Source organism: Rhamphochromis longiceps, linkage group LG22 (genome assembly GCF_057381845.1).
Source record: "Rhamphochromis longiceps isolate RC_006_pf linkage group LG22, R_longiceps_female_GT1.1, whole genome shotgun sequence".
NCBI classification, from domain to species: Eukaryota; Metazoa; Chordata; class Actinopteri; order Cichliformes; family Cichlidae; genus Rhamphochromis; species Rhamphochromis longiceps.
The window spans coordinates 3,221,138-3,239,008 of record NC_140577.1 but is presented as its reverse complement, the minus strand read 5'-3'; the positions used below and the strand labels follow the sequence as shown (position 1 = coordinate 3,239,008).

General features: G+C 40.2%; 1 pseudogene; it reads left to right on the top strand.

Moving 5' to 3' along the window:
- Positions 1–6,207: 6,207 nt before the first annotated feature.
- Positions 6,208–16,745, top strand: LOC146643112 (Ig kappa-b4 chain C region pseudogene; annotated as a pseudogene).
- Positions 16,746–17,871: the final 1,126 nt, after the last annotated feature.

The following is a 17,871-nucleotide window of genomic DNA, read 5'->3' as shown; positions in this document are numbered from 1 at the left end:
CAAGTGATTACCAGATGAAAGAAAATTCCAATTTTTGTGCTTTTAAACACGATCTTAAGAATTTTAACATGTACCTGTGATGTCCTGTCAGCTTGGTGGGTCATGAGTGGATTATATGGTGAGAAAAAACAAAAAAAGGGGGAGAGAAGGCTGACACAGGGCCTGGTCCCATTGTTTCTCCCCTCTCTGAATAACGCAGCCAAAATAACATCATTTTCCTGTTCGTTTGTTTTTGTTTTGTTTTTTCTCTTTATGCTTGATTACAGGCTGCTTTGCCGGAAAGCCGAGGCTGACCCTGGACTCCTGCTCTCCCCTACCATCTTTGCTCTCTCCTCTACCATCTTTGATGTGACCCTGACCAAATGCTAAAGCAGCTGGACCCACAACAACAACTTGAAAATGTCAACAGTGCTGCAGGAAAATGATCTCATGCAGCAGAGACGGAGAGAGTTAAATCCAAGGCCCATTTCACTACACGGGGAGATTTCCATCAGCGTCTCTTCTTTCTGAGAAGACTGAGAAAGGCTTCGGGAACAGCACCATGCCGGACAGACGAGCTCTACAGAGGGTTGTGCGATCAGCTGAGCGCACCATCCGCTCCGAGCACCTTGAACTGCACTCAATCTACAGCAGGCGGTGCTGGACCAAGGCCAGGAAGATCGTGAAGGACCTCAGCCATCCCAACAACAGACTGTTCCCTCTGTTGCTGTGTACGTGACAAATAAACATCTGGATTTGGAAAACGAGGCACTCGCAAAGCCACCAGCATTGTGCCTGATCGGACACACCCCTCTCACACACTCTTCACACTCTTGCCATATGAAAAAAGACAGCTTCAGCTGACAGAGCTGTGACGAGACGCCCATTAAGCCCAGATGAAAAGTGAGGCCGAGCAAAACAATGCTGACCTTAACCACTCTGCATCAAAGCTGTGCAGGACAGTGATGGACCAACAATGATCATCGGGCAGCAAAAAGGGCGTGCCAGAGACAGGAGGAGTAACTGAGGTCAGGAGGCACCTCAGAATGGACAAAACACCAGGAGAAAATAAGCTGAAGGCACAGGTGTCGGGGCTCGGCCAGGAGCTGAACTCTGAGAAGAGCCGAACAGCAGAGCCGTAAAAGGCCGTGGAGCAAAGCAAGGGAAACATCTATGGACTTCAATCTGACCTGTACGGAAAAGACTGAGGTTTCTGCCCTCAGTAAGAGCTCAAGGCATCAGAGCAGAAACTGACCATGGCTCAGGAGGAGCTGGCTGATAATCGAACCCATCAGGCTTGGAGTCCCAGACACAGGACTTGAAATCAGGCCGGAGCTTGCAGGAGCAGGAGGCCGCCAAACCTGACGAAAAAGCTCCAACAGCAGGAGCAAGCCCTGAAGGAGCTACAGAAGCAAAAGGGTCAAGTTAAGGAGGAGCAGAACAAGGAGAAGATGCAGGACACTGGAGAAAAGGACTGCCTCAACTGGGGCCAGAACCAGTATGGACAGAACTTTGAGCAGCAGCACCAACGGATGCAAACGGACTGAAAAGGAGGAGGGCAGGACCCAGGGCACGCTTCAGGCCGTGGTTTACCCAGAACACCAGAACAGGAAAGTGATGAACACAAACACCCACACAAACACACACATCTACATGAATTGACTCAGAATGAAGAGAAACACACATATGAACCTATACATTCGTTGATTGAGTGAGAAATGACACACACACGTGCAAAAAAATCGAAATGCTGATTCAATTCACTGAGAAGTGATACACACACACGCTGATGCAATGAAGAATGCTTTACTAACAAATGCTGCACACAAACATCCAAATACGGAGTCGGTTACAACAATAAGAAGCCATTGATTGTTTATTGGTTAAATGCATTTCATGCCACACAGAGGGCATTTGTGTAGATTTAGGAGACAGGGTCTAAAGCAGTTTGGTTGTGAAAACAATGTCTGTGCGTGATGTCTGTGTATGGCTCAAGGCCTCCACTGAATTGTTTATTGTGCTTCACACAGCCTGATAAGGAGCAGTGGTACAGAGTGAAAATGATGAGTGAATGATGTGAGTTTTATTTCGGAGAGAATATGAAAAGGTTGTGTTGATTTGACTCAGTTGTTTAAGTTTCTGCCAAAGCAAAACATTTGTGTGCAACCAGTGTCTACTATTGAATCAAGTCAATCCAACATGTCTTTGTCAGTGAAAAAAAAAAGGAGTTACGGTGCCTGTAGGCCTACACAATACAGTGTGTGAAGTTTTGGTTGATTTTTGGGTTTTGTTTGACACTAGGTTGATTCTATCAGTGAGGTTTGGATTGTTCTCTTTCTCTAAGAGAGAGAAAGAGGGTTTGATCTTTGGACATGTTTGCAATGGGCCCCAGTATCTGTTATTATATGAGTGTTTTATTGGTTACGTTTGTTTGTGCTTTTGTTACAGTGCACTGAGATAAGAACATCTGAGAGGTGTGATCCACCGGTGGTGATATTTTGGTATTTTGTGAGTTCCTGATTTAACAAATCAGCTCTTTAATCCAGGCCTGAGAGATTGAACTTTAAAGCGCTATAAAATATTCTTATTGAAAACAGTCGCAAAGTATTTTTTCTCCATGATTATAATGAGCTTGGGAGAAATTCACTTATATGGGACACTGATCGGATGAGAAGTCCTGAGCCTAAAAGGATTGCAGCGAGTCAATCCAGTCCTAAAAAAAGGAATTGTTTCCTTTAAAATGATGACGTCATCTTGCTGGTGAGGGAGGCTCGAATAGGTTGCGCGTGAGACTCCATTATCAGCAATATCTGGTATGAATGTGTGTGGAGGTATGCATGACTGGACTGTCACGGACTGACGACTAAAAGTTTTAACTGACTTGATACTGAGACAAAAACGGTGCCGACTTTAGGATTATTGAATGTCCACAGACAATTCACCCAGCCTGTAAAAGAAGGGTGAATGTTTTGTCTTGCTTTGTTTTGTTTGCAAGAACAGAAGAATGACAGAGACCAAAGGGGGAGGCTGTAGCTTCACAGAAGCGTGAACTGCAGACTTAACCCTTTGGTTGCTAATTTTGAGTTACTGATGTTTGCATTAAGAAAATTGTGTTTAATAACTGTGTTTCGATTAATGTATCATATTATATGGTTGGGAATGTTAAATGCTAAAGTGAAGAAAAGGTTGGATTCCACTCATGACTGAACATGTTGTTATTATTAACCATAGTGGGTCACTGTAAAGAGTCAATTAATTTTTATAGAGGTAAAAAAAAAAAACAAAAAAAAAAACCCTCCACCGAGGTCTATGAATAACAGGGGAATGATAGACAGCCACACTCAAAATGGAGATATGTAATGATAAACACTGGTCCCCGTCTTTTGGGCGCTTTCTTGAAGTAGTCAACAATTTAAAAGTAAGATAGAATAACAGGGGCATGTGCTGCGGGGTGGTGCTGCACAAGAACAAGAGTAAAATAAAGAAAATATTGTTTTTAGTTTTGAGAAGTGCAAATTAAAATGTACCATTACACTCAGAGGATCAATATGAAGTTCAATATATGTTAATTTTGAATGAAGTACATGATTGGTGACTGTTCTGTCCTGAGCTTTTGTTTTTACAGGACCCGCTTGACCACACCAACAGTTTCTCGCCACCGAAGAGGGGTACTTGCAAAAAATAGAGAATGGGGAGGAATATCATCAAAACTGGAAAAAGGTAATCCCCAAAGGGGGTGATAACGCCATAACTTTCACTTATGGTCAAATTCTCAAAATTTGACCCCGAACTTGAAAAATTCTTCAAACATTTAGAGACGAAGTGGAGATTTAGATAAACATAATGTCACAAACCACGTAAGGATGGAGCACTTGAATCGATAAGATGGTGAATTGACACGCAGCAAAATGTTGATCAAGTTGATTATGTTTATTCCAGGGTGCAGAGCAAGGTTATTATTATCAAAGACAACAAATGAAATAACGAAAATTAGAAGTTGAAAATTTGCGTTAACGGAAATAAAATCAAGACAAAAAGGAAAACTAACCAAAACTGTAATGAATGTTCACAAAACTAACTAAAATTAACTAGATTTATAGCAAAATGTGTTTAGTTGCATTGATAAGTATTTTCATTTTTTCTTTTTCTTTTTTCTTTTTTCTTTTTAAGATAAATCAAGAGTGTTGGGACGGTAAAATAAACACATTACAAAAACAAAATTGTTTTTAATTAATTTTATTTAAATTTTACAACATGTGCACTACAGTGCACAAGGGGAGTTCATTGATCACGAATGTGAAACTAACAACATTCAAGAGCTATTTAAGAAGATTACATGTTCCTCTGAAATTTTTGTAAGCAGGATATTAAAACTTATTTATATAACATTATCATAAAAATGTAGATCAGGGATCAACTTAGAAGTCACTGACACTTCACTAGCTGTAAGCCATTGGTTCAGGAACAAGTGATTGCACTGGGCTTTCTATTTCACAAAAGTCAATTCATTTATGATATCTGAGGAAGTACTGTGATTTTTATTTGGAGACACAAAGGAACATTTGGCACTTCCCACATCTCACATATGTTTTACTGTTGCACCCAACCATTCTACAACTGAAATGCCTTGGACTGTTAACCATGTCAGGCAAGTGGAGTGAACCATATTTTGCTACACTCTTATCTGATTGGGGCTTCCTTTTCTTGATTTTCGGAGAGAACTTTTCATTATTGGTATTATTCAGGTCTTGTTCACATGTTTGTCCCTGGTTTCTCAGCCAAGAGGAGCTTGAACTCCAGATACTGGGAGTTCTGTTCGCACATTGAGATCACTGATAACTTTTAGCAACAACGTGATCTTGTAGAAACAATTAGGTGTCATGGAGTCAGCTATAATTGCGACTCTTATTTTTACTTTACTGGAAAACATTTCTGCATTTTACCCATATTTTATTTTTAACTCAAAATCAAAAATTCCAGATTCTCCTACATGTTGGTTTTGGACCAGATAGGACGACAGTTTTCAGGTGGCCCTGTGTTTTTCTCTATTACATCTGCCACTGCATCTCGATAATCTTTGTGTGGTTCTTATTGGGTTGTGACCCTCTCGTATCTGGCTCACATGACTCGCATCCTCAGAAGAATCTATGTTTGAATCTCGCTCAATTATTCTGCTATGAATTCCCCCTGAATTATGAATTCTCTCTGCCTTTGTCAAAGAGTTGTCTATTAGGAAAAAGTGAAATAAATATAAGTACAAAGTCCCAATGTGTAGAGCACACATTAATAAATTAGTCATGTTCTCCGTGAAACAAAATAAGCTTAATCCTTAAAGACCCCTCGAATTATTTACTAGATGTTTATTTTTAAAAATTAATCAAAACCTGAGTTAAAAAAAAAAGAAAAACAATTGGCAAGGCCACACCCCCACACATGTGATATAATTTTAAAGATACTGTTGTCCTCTCTAAGAAACATCAGGACTTAGAGGAGTGGCAAGTAGAGTATGAGAGCTACAAGCAAAAACTAAATGTGTACTACAGTGTGCAAAAATGAAATATTGGGTGATTAGGGGGTTATGAGGGACATGTATAAAACTAAAAATCCCACAAACCTCGAAGTGCACTTGAAAAGCTCACACAAGAAGGTTAACCTAGCTTACCTTGAAGAGCTCATCAGGGGGAGCACACTCCCCCTCCTTGAGGAGCTCCCCCACTCAACCCGCATCCCCAGAAAACAGCTAACCCCAGATAAGGCAGCGTGATGTATCCCGAGACAACAGGACTGGGACATCTAAATAAATGTGTGAATCAATCGCCTTCAAAAGGGTTATCAATTCACTTCAACCAAAATTAGGAACACTCTGTGCGGCAAGAGTTAATAGTTATTAGTCTCAACACCCAAGGATAACCAGAAGAGCATGATTGATATGATGGAACTGAGATTTTGTTACACTTAATTTTTGCAAAACACAACTAAAACTAAACTGAAACTAAGGATTTTCAGAGAATAAAAACTAGACTAAACTAGCAAAGAATTGGTAAAAACTAATTACAACTGGTAAACATTGAAAATCTGGAGTCGAAACTAAATAAAAATAACAACTAATGAAAATGGCAAAACGATTAAAACCCTGGTGCAGAGATTGGCAAATCTGACCAGGAAACGTTATAAAATGGATTGTCAGAACAGTCAGCGTTAAAGTCACCTTTGACAGTCCAGACTAAGATGGCGTTGGACATCTTCGGGGCGGAAAAGGGTTGGTGTGACCAAGGTGTGGTTTGGCTTGTTGTATGTATATTTTGAGATCATATGGCTCTGGATGGACCAGTTACCGGGGCATGGAAGGAGGACAGACTCATTAAATGAGGAGAAGGAATTTCCTGGGATTGGAGATCCTCTGGGTGAGTGGTTGATTGAACGCATGCATAAAATAGAAGTTATCTGTTGTTATTGATTGGTAATAGATTGATAATTGGCCACATTTACAGCTGTATTGACTTGTTGTGGACGTAGTCGACTTCAGGTTTAAGCACTCTAATTAACAGGTTGAAAATAGTGACATTACAGGAAGAGTATGCAGCACCACCCTGTCAGACACCAGTGATGGTGGAGCTCACTGATGAATCAGGTGAGCTGGATTCATGGCTGAGTCAAAACTAAGATCCCCCTGCTGTGGTCAGTGAGGGAGAAATCAGGGGGAAATAAAATTTAAAAGAGGCATCTATACACGTTTATGGGTCAAGTGAAACGGGATAAAAGGGGGTGTTTTACTGTTATTTTAATATCAGCAGTATTATTGTATGAGAATCATGTAACAAGCATTGCATCGATGATCATTTATTGAAGCTTTTGACCTTATACTAACATTTGTGTTCCTGTGATTGTTATAACCTCTGATGAATCTTCTATTTACAGGTGTTAGGATAATGATATAATTTTTCATTGCAGGTGTAACCATGATCATTTTTATACATATCGCGATTTGTTGCTCATTGTAGAGTTGTGCTCAAGTTAATAAGGGTTAAAAGCTACAGTCAGCGTGAATGTCTGACTGATCTATTGAGGGAAAAGGCTTCGAGCATAGAGGGCTGCAAGCGCTTACAAAACACTGATATCATATTATTGTTTGTGATCTTTTCTTCAATTATGTCTTTTGCTAAGTTTAAGTAGTGGCAGTTAATTAAACGACATTTATTAAAATATTAAATACCTGAGTCAGAACATTACACGCAGATCACCATAACAATCTGGGAAACCTTGTAGCTGCCTAACCTTTTCTTTTTTGAATGTTCTAGCTCCGTTGATTTGACACATTGGGATGTGTCAAAAAAGGGGGGGGAAGTTGAGTTTTAACATAACTTTTTATAACTTTATTTGTGTCTTTAATACCTTAGGTATGGTAAAGCTTAAGCTAATAGCGGTCCGAGAAGTTTCTGGTCCTTTGTAGAGAATCAGTGAGAAGCATAGATCATCACGTCCATGTTTAAGCATTAATCATTGAAATGAACTGAATAGCGTTTAGAAGATTTGTTAATTTGTTTGTCTTTTGTTAAAAAGAGTGGTTTCAATAATTTTCAGACACACCTTGCAAATGTGCTTATAATGAGTTGGCACTTGGTCTTTTGAAGGTCATGAGCTTCGTTCGGCGTGATGGTCCGGACTGATATATTGTAGGTATTGACTTTGAGTGCAGAGGGCTAAATGCAAACACGCTTACACACACATAGGATATGATTAGAATAAGTCCCTGGGACATTCTGAATGTTTTTAAACCAATTCTGAATCACTAGAAGGTCAGTAGATAACAACATTAGATTATAATAATAATAATAATGGATTGGATTTATATAGCGCTTTTCAAGGCACCCAAAGCGCTTTACAATGCCACTATTCATTCACTCTCACATTCACACACTGGTGGAGGCAGCTACAGTTGTAGCCACAGCTGCCCTGGGGCAGACTGACAGAGGCGAGGCTGCCATATCGCGCCATCGGCCCCTCTGGCCAACACCAGTAGGCGGTAGAGTAAAGTGTCTTGCCCAAGGACACAACGACCAGGACAGAGAGCCCGGGGATCGAACCGGCAACCTTCCGGTTACAGATACGCTTCCCAACCCCCTGAGCCACGGTCGCCCGATTATTAGGGTTAGGAAGAGAGGTGTTTTGGTTTTCTGTCTCTTACAGAGAAAGGAACAGACACCAGACGAGGTCACAGATATGCGAGGATCCTCCGCAGCAGAGACAGACACAGTGACTGCCGAGACATCAACTGGGTCCAAGGGTCATGGCGTTTGGGCTCCAGCTAGTCACCACAAAAGGATGGATCCCATAAACACAGCAATAACCATGAAGGGGTTGGCGGAAATCCAGGAACACCAGACCAACGAGGTTCGAGAGGCTCTTGGGCAAAAAGGGGGACACCTTCCTGTTCCTTTTTCTGGAGGATACACAGATCGTTGTTTGAAATCGGGGCAGAATAATCCCCTGATCTGTGCCACGACTGAAGGGTTGTCTAACCCCTAAGGTTGAAGAATGAAGAGCAGAGGATCACCCAACTGGACGACACTGGTAGCTGCAGCAATAAAATAAAGGCTAAAAGCTCCTTGGACAGAGGTTCTAGTCTGAGTACGTCTGAAGGGTATAAGGTAGCACCAAAATAAAGCTGTGGGAGAACTGGGGAGTGTCATCTGTACCTGCTATTGTTGTAATAATAGTTTTTATTACATCTGAACTGCGCAAACACAGAGGTCATCTCACATATGGTTCGCCCATCAGGGGGACAAAGGACCTCAGGAGTGAGAAGAGATGAACCCGGCCACACTGAATTGAAGGGTGTTGGTGAGGTCATTATTCTAATGACCTCATCAGGGGGAATTGTTAGATTATAATATTATTTTATGCCATGTTAGACCCCTAATTAAAGATTGGGAATTATTATGTAGTTTTAGCTGGCATTATTCTCCTGAATTAGAAGAAGCCGATAACTATTGCATTAGTTAAACTGATTTGCATTACATTAGACTGCTGATTTATTGTGGATGAATGATATTGTTTTATGATGCATTATACTGCTGAGTTATGAGAAATACTGTTTGCAGAAAGTCATCGCCTTATTTGTCTGATTAGAAGAGAACAGAATATACTGGAGTTTTCTGCCCCATCTCAGCAGGAGCAGATAGACGGGGAGCCAAGGTCGTAGCTTAGGCGCCGTGTGAGAGAAAGCATGTGAATGTTTAGGCTTTTTATGATAAGGTGGGGGCACCAGAGGCTATAAGAGTTTGATCAATGCTCCACCATTTTGAGATCCGAGGCTATCTGCATACAGTGTCCATCTCCCACGCGTGTGTTCATTAAAATCATCGTTTGACTCAACCCGGCCGGACCAGTGTTGTTATTGTGGTTTTTTCTCTTGTCTCCATCCCCAATATTTGAATCCGTAACACCATATACACACAAAAAAAAAAGCTGAACCCTCAGGCCATCTGCTGCGACCGGTTCGGGTGAGAGAGGGAAAACAGGATGAAAGACATGCTGTGGAAGAGAGACAGAGATTAATAACAGATATGATTCAATGCAGAGAGGTCTATTAACACATACTGAGTGAGAAAGGTGACTGGAAAGGAAAACCTCAATGCATCATGGGAATCCCCGGCAGCCTACGTCTATTGCAGCATAACTAAGGGTCAGCTGGTCCAGCACTAACTATATGCTTAAGGAAAAAGGAAAGTTTGAAGCCTAATCTTGAAAGTAGAGATAGTGTCTGTCTCCTGAATCCAAACTGGAAGCTGGTTCCACAGAAGAGGGGCCTGAAAACTGAAGGCTCTGCCTCCCATTCTACTTTTAAATACTCTAGGAACAACAAGTAGGCCTGTAGTGTGAGAACGAAGTGCCATCGGCTAACCGGGTAAATGCTCGGTATGCGCTTTGGGATCTTTTAAACATCATTAGACGCGTTGCTGCGCGCTGTCAGTCCCGTCTGTGAGCGCAGAACAAGCCCTCACAAAACAGCAGTTCGGGGATGACGTCTCACACATGGGTCCTCTGTCGGACTACAGGAAAACCCGGACATATTCATCAATCTCGAAAATCCCCTCGGACGCCCCGGACAGAACGTGAAAAGTGGACATGTCCGAGGAAAAGAGGACGGTTGGTCACCCTACATAAAATGCTTCTGTTCGGTCAGATGAGCGACTGCATCATTTTGCAGCAGAGCAGCTAATCTCCAAATTTTAACTTTAAAACACCAAACCAACCTCTGGCTCCTTTTTCCATTATAAACTCAGATTTGCGTGAACAACAGTCCCATAATGCATTGTGTCGGTCACGTCAAAATCCAGATCGACGCAGCAGTTTACATGTGGTGGTGTGGCTGCTAAAATTAGAAGTGTTAGCGCTTGATCCTTCATGTGTTTAAAGATTGGGATACAAACTTCTCAGTGAATCTGGACAAAAGCTATTTTTAGCACATACATGTCAATAATAAATGGACGCTTCTATCTGATCGTGTGTTGTCACTGAAAGCTCCTCAACAGGTACTGACTGTAACTCGAGGTGAGGTTGTTTCATCTGAAAGTCTAAAGTGCAGGATGAACTTTGAATCTCAGAGTAAGGGTTGTATACATGTGACAAACATGTCACTGCATATGATTTGGATGTTATGTATATGTAGTTATGGTCACATGTGATTTAATCATGAAAGCAACTCATGACTTCTGCTTTTGAGCCGCAAATTTATGTTTAGATTATTTAAAATAAAATGTAGTTTTTATGTCGAGCTGTATGATATTTAATGATTGTATTTTGTATATGTTAACAGGAAGATCTTATTTTACTGATAATTGTTCAAATTTAACAAATCATAGATTATATTACAGCGTCTGTAGTGTGAAACTGAGGGCAAAGGTCATGATGAAGCGTTTTTTCAATAACTGTTCGACTTTGGAACATCTGACTTATTTTTAGTTAAATGTAAAGGAAAACGAGAAAGAAACTATTTTTAGATTGAAATCAAATGTGTGCACGTGTGTGTGTGTGTGTGTGTGTGTGTGTGTGTGTGTGTGTGTGTGTGTGTGTGTGTGTGTCCTCAGTGAACTGTATCAGTCTCTGCAGTATCTTCCAGCTGCAGCACTCAGTTCAGTTTCTGTTCAGTCTGACTGAGGGAGGTTTTTGTACGACTGTTTTTCACTGTGTGAACACATACTGACTGTTAGGATAGTGAAAACTCTGACAGTAATAAACTGCTGCATCTTCAGCCTGGACTCCACTGATGGTCAGAGTGAAGTCAGAGTTTGATCCACTGCCTGTAAAATGAGCTGGAATCCCTGATTGTCGAGTGCTAGCGTAGTAAATGAGCAGTTTAGGAACTCCTCCATCTTTCTGTTGGTACCAGGCTAAACAGTTGGAGCTATAAACATTCTGACTGGTCGTACACTTGATGCTCACAGATCCTCCCACAGCAGAGCTCACTGCTCCAGGCTGAGTCACTGTATATTGTCCTCTGGACTCTGAGGACACAGAGACAAAAACATAAAGCAGCTTCATGGTTTTGTGGGCTTCATTTCAGAGGGACAGATGTTGATAGAGGAGAGGAGTTTGATTCTCTGGACTTTACCTGTGAAGCAGCAGCAGAGGAGAGTCCAGATGAGGACGCAGATCAAAGTCATGTTTTTGATGAGGAGGATTTCTGTGGCTTCTGTTGTGATGAAGGACAGCTGTCAGTCATCCAGTGTTCAACTCTCAGGACTATAAACTCTCCCAGAGCACTGGAGCATGGTGCTGCTGATGCAAAGTGCCTCTCTATGGAAATCATCTGACCAAGTTTAAAGGCACAATGTGAAAAAGTAAAGGTCTGGACTTCACTACATGTTTTTACAACATTCTGTACGCCACGCAGATCCTGATGGGTTCTGAAGAACTACTAACTGATTATATTTGAAATAAGTTCATTTAACAGTTGCTCTTTGCTAAGATGTAGAGAAGTAAGAAATTCATATTTTTTCTGAATTCTTTCGTTCATGTTTGTAGCATTAAATATTTCATGGAAAGCATTTAGTCAGTGACTTTATGATGGTGTACAGTGGTGGGTCACACTTACATTTGTACAGTTACATTGAATCAAGTAACTTTTTGGAGTAAATTCTACTTGCTGGTGAAGATCATGTGACCTAACTGAAAGCTTCACAGTGGGAATACAATAGACTTTGTGGAGAAAGTGTTTTCTAAACCACTTGTGCCACTGTGCTGGTATTTGGAAAGAATGTAATATCACATATTATTTGTATGAATGCAGTTATACTCACTGTATGTAAAGTACTATTGAGTGAGACATGCTGTTTGACTTATTGGAAACACATTTTTTAGTTAAGCGTAACATTTCATTGGTTTTGTTTGCAATGTTGTTGATTATTAAAGTTTCTGATGACAATGTAAATTTTAAAATGTTGCTATAGGAGACCATTAAGATGGCTGTTATCCAAAATTAAATATGGTTCAAACAACATGATACAACATGATTTCCTCCAGTACCATCCACCTCCAACATATGTTACAGTTTCTGTCAGTTTGCTGCAGTTTCAAATCAGTGATGCTTTTCCCCAATCAAATTAGCCTTTCTCGTTGTTTTCATACACACATACACACTGCTGTTGTTTCTACACTAATAAAGGGATTTGTTACTTTGTTGATCCACTTGAATCTCACAACTCTTCGAAACAGTTTTGTCAGACAGAACTCCAGATCTGTCACTTTGCTGAATACTGTCCAACACTGCATTAGTGTTTCCACTCAAATGACTTCAAAGCAGTGAAATTGCTCTTCAATTATAATCACATATGGACACATGTTCTCAGAAGACGTTTAAGTTGAAACATTTGGAAATGCATAATCTCAGTCTTGTCTCACACGTCCATGCCATGGCACTGCTACTGTAATTACACAGAAACATATACTATATGCACTCACAGACCACTTTATTAGGTACACCTTGCTAGTACCGGGCTGGACCCCCTTTTGCTTTCTGAGCTGCCTGAATGCTTTGTAGCATAGATTCAACAAGTATAACATATAGTTGCTGCAGATTTGCCAGCTGGACACCCCTTTCAAGCACATCCCAAAAATGCTGTCTTTAACTGAGATCTGGTGACTGTGGAGGCCATTGGAGCACCGTGTTTTTGTTTTTTTGTTCTTACAAGTTTGGTCAGCTCATGTGAATTATAACCTCAGTTTCCTGTTCTTAGGTGACAGGCCCTGCAGTGCAGTCTTCTCCTGCTGTAGCCCATCTGCTTCAAGGTCGCATGTTGTGCTTGCAGAGATGCTCTTCTGCGTCTTGTTTGTATCGAGTGGTTGATTGAGTTACTGTTGCCGTCCTTTAAACTCAAAACTTTCAGGCCGTTCTCCTCTGGCCTTTGACATCAACATTTTTCAGACCGTTCCCATCAACCCTACAAATGGCTGTGTAAAGAAATCCCAGCAGATCAGCCTGTCTGGCATCAACAACCATGACACTGTTAATTATCTTTCTTAATGATGTTTGAATTAATCCTCAGCAGGCTGTGTCCAACATGTCTACATGTGTAAATGCTATGAGGTGCTGACATGTGATTGGCTGATATTTGGATTAACAAGCAGTTTAACAGGTGTACTTAATAACCTAATAAACATGTGCAGTATGACTTTACTGGACTATACAGTAGTTGGTGCTGTGGTCTCAGATTGTATACATTTTCTTTTCCTGACACATGACACAATAATAATGAGTATTATTTTGCTTTTCTCCATTTCATCAGTTTTGTAAGGTTAAAAAAATACAAAAAACATCAGATTTGATTTTTGTTTCTGAAAACAGTTTTAAACTTCTCATTAGCTGTCACAGTCCGGGTGAGCTGCTGGTAAATTTCCACTAAGTCCATGTTCTCCTGTGTCTGCCCCTGGGCAGAGCCGTCATCTCCTCACATGGAGCCAATCTGGAGCAACCTACTCAGGATATTTAAGACCAGCGTTGCCGTCTCTTCACTGCTAGTTTGCCAACTTACCCACAGTAGTAACAGGCTACCATGCTTCGTGCTCCTTTGCCCAAGTCTATGTACTTACCTCGTTCTTCATGTGCTACAGCTCTCCTCTTTAAAATTCAAGCACACCTGGAGAAGTCTGTGAACCCACTAACCCCCTTTTCCTCTCTCCCTCTTGATCACCACGCCACCTTAGGCCACCACGCTACGTTTTCTTGTCAGGAATCCCACGTCAAGTATAACTCTGTGTTTTTGTGCCAAATAAAGATTTGTGTGAAGCAAACTCAACCGTCTCCACATGTGGTCCAGCACTTGAGTCCAGTTTCGTACAGGCCTTTGGCCCCTTGTGACATTAGGCCTACATTTTTTGCAGTACTCTTTCCAAAGTAGGTGAGGTTTTGAGAAAAATGACAAAACAAAAAAACCTGTTTTGATGTCTTAAAACGACGGTGAAAGTGTTTTATGAAGTGTCTTTTGCATAGATGAGTCTGTGTGGTGAAAAAGGCCTTACATATTTGGAGAGCTGCATTAAGAGTGGTGAGAATGACGTTCCTGATGTAAGACTTTCACCAAAGCAACTGAGAAAAGCAGTGAAGGGGAAACATTTACTGGAGTTCATTTAAGTGTTTACGAATAAATGTCAGTGAAGTCGTTTGAAAACGTGTGTGTGTGTGTGAAACATGTCAAAAGTGAACCAAAGCAACACATGGTGATAAAACCCGAATTGAATGGTAATGTTTACCAGTTAGAAGCCTTCACAGTGAGAACAGCACAGAGCACAGTCTTCTCTACCTGGAAGGAATTTTCAAAGCTTCCTAAAACACCATTATTTGTAGACAGAATTCCAAAATAGAAATAAAAACTCATTAAATAAACCCTGTATGTGTAGGCAGCGTCTTAACAATGGACATGTTCCTTCAGAAATTAAAAAAACATTATAGAAAAAAATGCTGGTACTTAATATTTTTGTGAAATTCAAAACATAACTACATGAATCTGAAGTGTTTTTGAAGCGTTTTAGGCTGAGAATTAGTTTCAGTGTTTAGAGCTGTGAAAAAATAAGTGTCAGGTTTCAAGAGATGTTTTCACATGTGAAAGCTGTAAAATCTACATTTTGAAATCAGATTCTTTAAATATTGTTGTAATGGGCTTTATTTGTTTTAATTACACTATTATAATATTATTAAATGATACAAACAGTGAATGATTTTGTTGAGTTTGTTTGTCTCAGAGTCAGAGAGCCGTGTCTCTCTACAGTCAGAGGTTTTTGTACGGCGCCTCAATGAGTTTGTATCACTGTGGTACACGTTCGGTGGAGGAACCAGACTGGATGTTGGAAGTAAGTCAAAAACAAAGTTACTTCTATGTCCTTTTTCTCTTTAATTTAATTTTCTTTTCTTTAATTTCATTTAATATGAAAGGCTAGGAATCTTTTTGTGTAACTGATTAATTATTTTATTCATAAATTTTGTCCTAAGAAACAAAGTCAGCTTTGGAAATGAATATTCAGACACTCAGGACAATTTCCAATGAAAATCTGGGATGTTTCATATTATTAATTATTATTTCTGGTTCTGATGATAAAGTTGTATTTTGAGGGCTTGTAGGTTTAGTTCAGTCTGACAGAGTCAGAGAGCCGTGTCTCTCTACAGTCAGAGGTTTTTGTACGGCGCCTCAATGAGTTTGTATCACTGTGGTGGACTTTTGGTGGAGGAACCAGACTGGATGTTGGAAGTAAGTTAATTAAACTGTGTTTATTATGAAATATTGTATAATTTTATTTAATAACTACTTGTTAGGCTGCTTAGATGAGAGAAAAGTATTTTTTTTATTTAAAATAATTGAGTTTTTGATGTTTGTCCTTTTTACTGGACTAATTCAGATGAGCTCTGCGAGTTTCTCTTGTTTAATCTACATTTCTGTCACAGTAAAATGTAGACAAGAGTAAACTTCATCATCTTATGATTAGTTTGTAAATTTCCACCACATCAGCTGCTGTTTGGATGAGTCAAAGTTTGCTTTCTGATGTTTTTATCGTGTCAGATGTTTCAGATTTAGTTTGAAATCATGTGAGCTGTTCAATAACATTTCAAATCTGTATGAATGAGTAGCTGCTCTGTGCTTGTGTCCACTAATGTCTTCAATCGTCCATGATTTAGACTTCTAATCATTTTAAAGCCAAACTTCTGCTGTAAATGTTTCCACATCTGCTTCTTTTATTTCCAGTGTAGTTTGAACATATTTCAGCTCAAACTGTGTGATGATTCTCTCTGTGCTGATATGCATGAGAGGTTTCTTAAAGGGAAGTGAAACAATGTGTGAGTGAATGACTGGTGGAGCAGAAAAAACACCTGACAGAAACTTCTTAACGGAGAAATTCAAATTGTGGTTCCTGTCCTCTAAGCTGATTGGTGTTTCCTAGGTGATACCCGCCCCGCCCTGAAGGTGCTGGGTCCCTCCAACAAGGAGCTGGAGCAGGGGAAGGCCACGCTCATGTGTGTGGCCAACAAGGGCTTCCCCTCAGACTGGAGTCTGTCCTGGAAGACGAGCGACAGCAGTGGCAGCAGCAGCATCAGAGGGGAGGAGAGCAGGACTCCTGGAGTGCTGCAGAATGACGGCCTCTACAGCTGGAGCAGCACCCTGACGCTCACTGCAGACCAGTGGGGGAAGGTGGGCTCTGTGACCTGTGAGGCCACCCAGGGCTCCCACACTCCGGTCTCAGAGATACTGAGGAGAGACCAGTGTTCCCAGTCCTGATGTCAATCACTGAGTCTTTGACGTTGATTTTCTTCTGTCTCTTTGTTTCTTTGTGTTTGCAGATTTAAAAAATAAACTCATCAAACAGTCATGTTTCCATCTCATAATGACAACAATCAGAGCAACAATCTCCTCTAGTTTCATCCTTTTGTGTCTGTTGTAAAGCTGATATTTCAAACTCTTAAACGAATAAAAATGTACCAAGAAAACATGTTCTTTGACTCTGTGAGTTTAATAAATGCACATTAAAAAATTAAGATTTTGTAATATTTGTAAAACCAGACCAAAATAAAAATGTAAACAGACACATCAAGTGTAATGTGCAGTGAAAATGGTTAAATATACTTTTTAATCCACATATTAAATATTTCTCTATAAGATGTTGAGGTCATGTCAACCATAGATTATCTGTGTGCTCTTCATAATTTCTAGTCTCAAAGCTGCTTTATGATCTACATTTTAATCTGATCTAAAACCTAATAAGTAAAATTAAAGAGCAGGGTGTCATCTGTATGTTTAAACAGAGATCATTTAAATCAAGTTTAAGTGAAGATTTACTGACGTTTGATTAATGAACTATTTGGCAGTGAAACTGTGATGAAGCACCAAAGCAGAGAAGAGTCTACAAGCTGGTGGTGGCAGAGGTGAAGCAGGTGGAGACTTAGCTGAGGATCTCTAATTGTCAGGATGAGGTGGAGATCAGGAGTCTGAGAGTTAAAGCACACAAAACAGAGGCTGAGTAACTCACAGAAGGCAGCGAGACAATAACTGGACTCAAATAATGACGACAGAATTGAGCTTGAAGTGGACATGATGTTAAGAACAGACTAACAGAGCAAACACAGGAATGCAGGCAGATGAGAGACTACAGGTCTGCTTTAATCAACTTATATAGAAGTTAATCTCTTCTAGTGTTCACAGCAAAATGAGAGAAACTCACTTCACTAAACCTCTTAACACAAGACAAAGACCACAGTCTGTCAGGAGGATGATCACATCTTATTTTCAGTGGTTTCAGATTTAGGTAGGACTTTATATTAATGTCACACTTTTAAGCATTAGTAAGATATTATTTTAAAGAGAAACTTTTTACTTCTTTGTTCTGTCTACATTAATACTTTGGAAA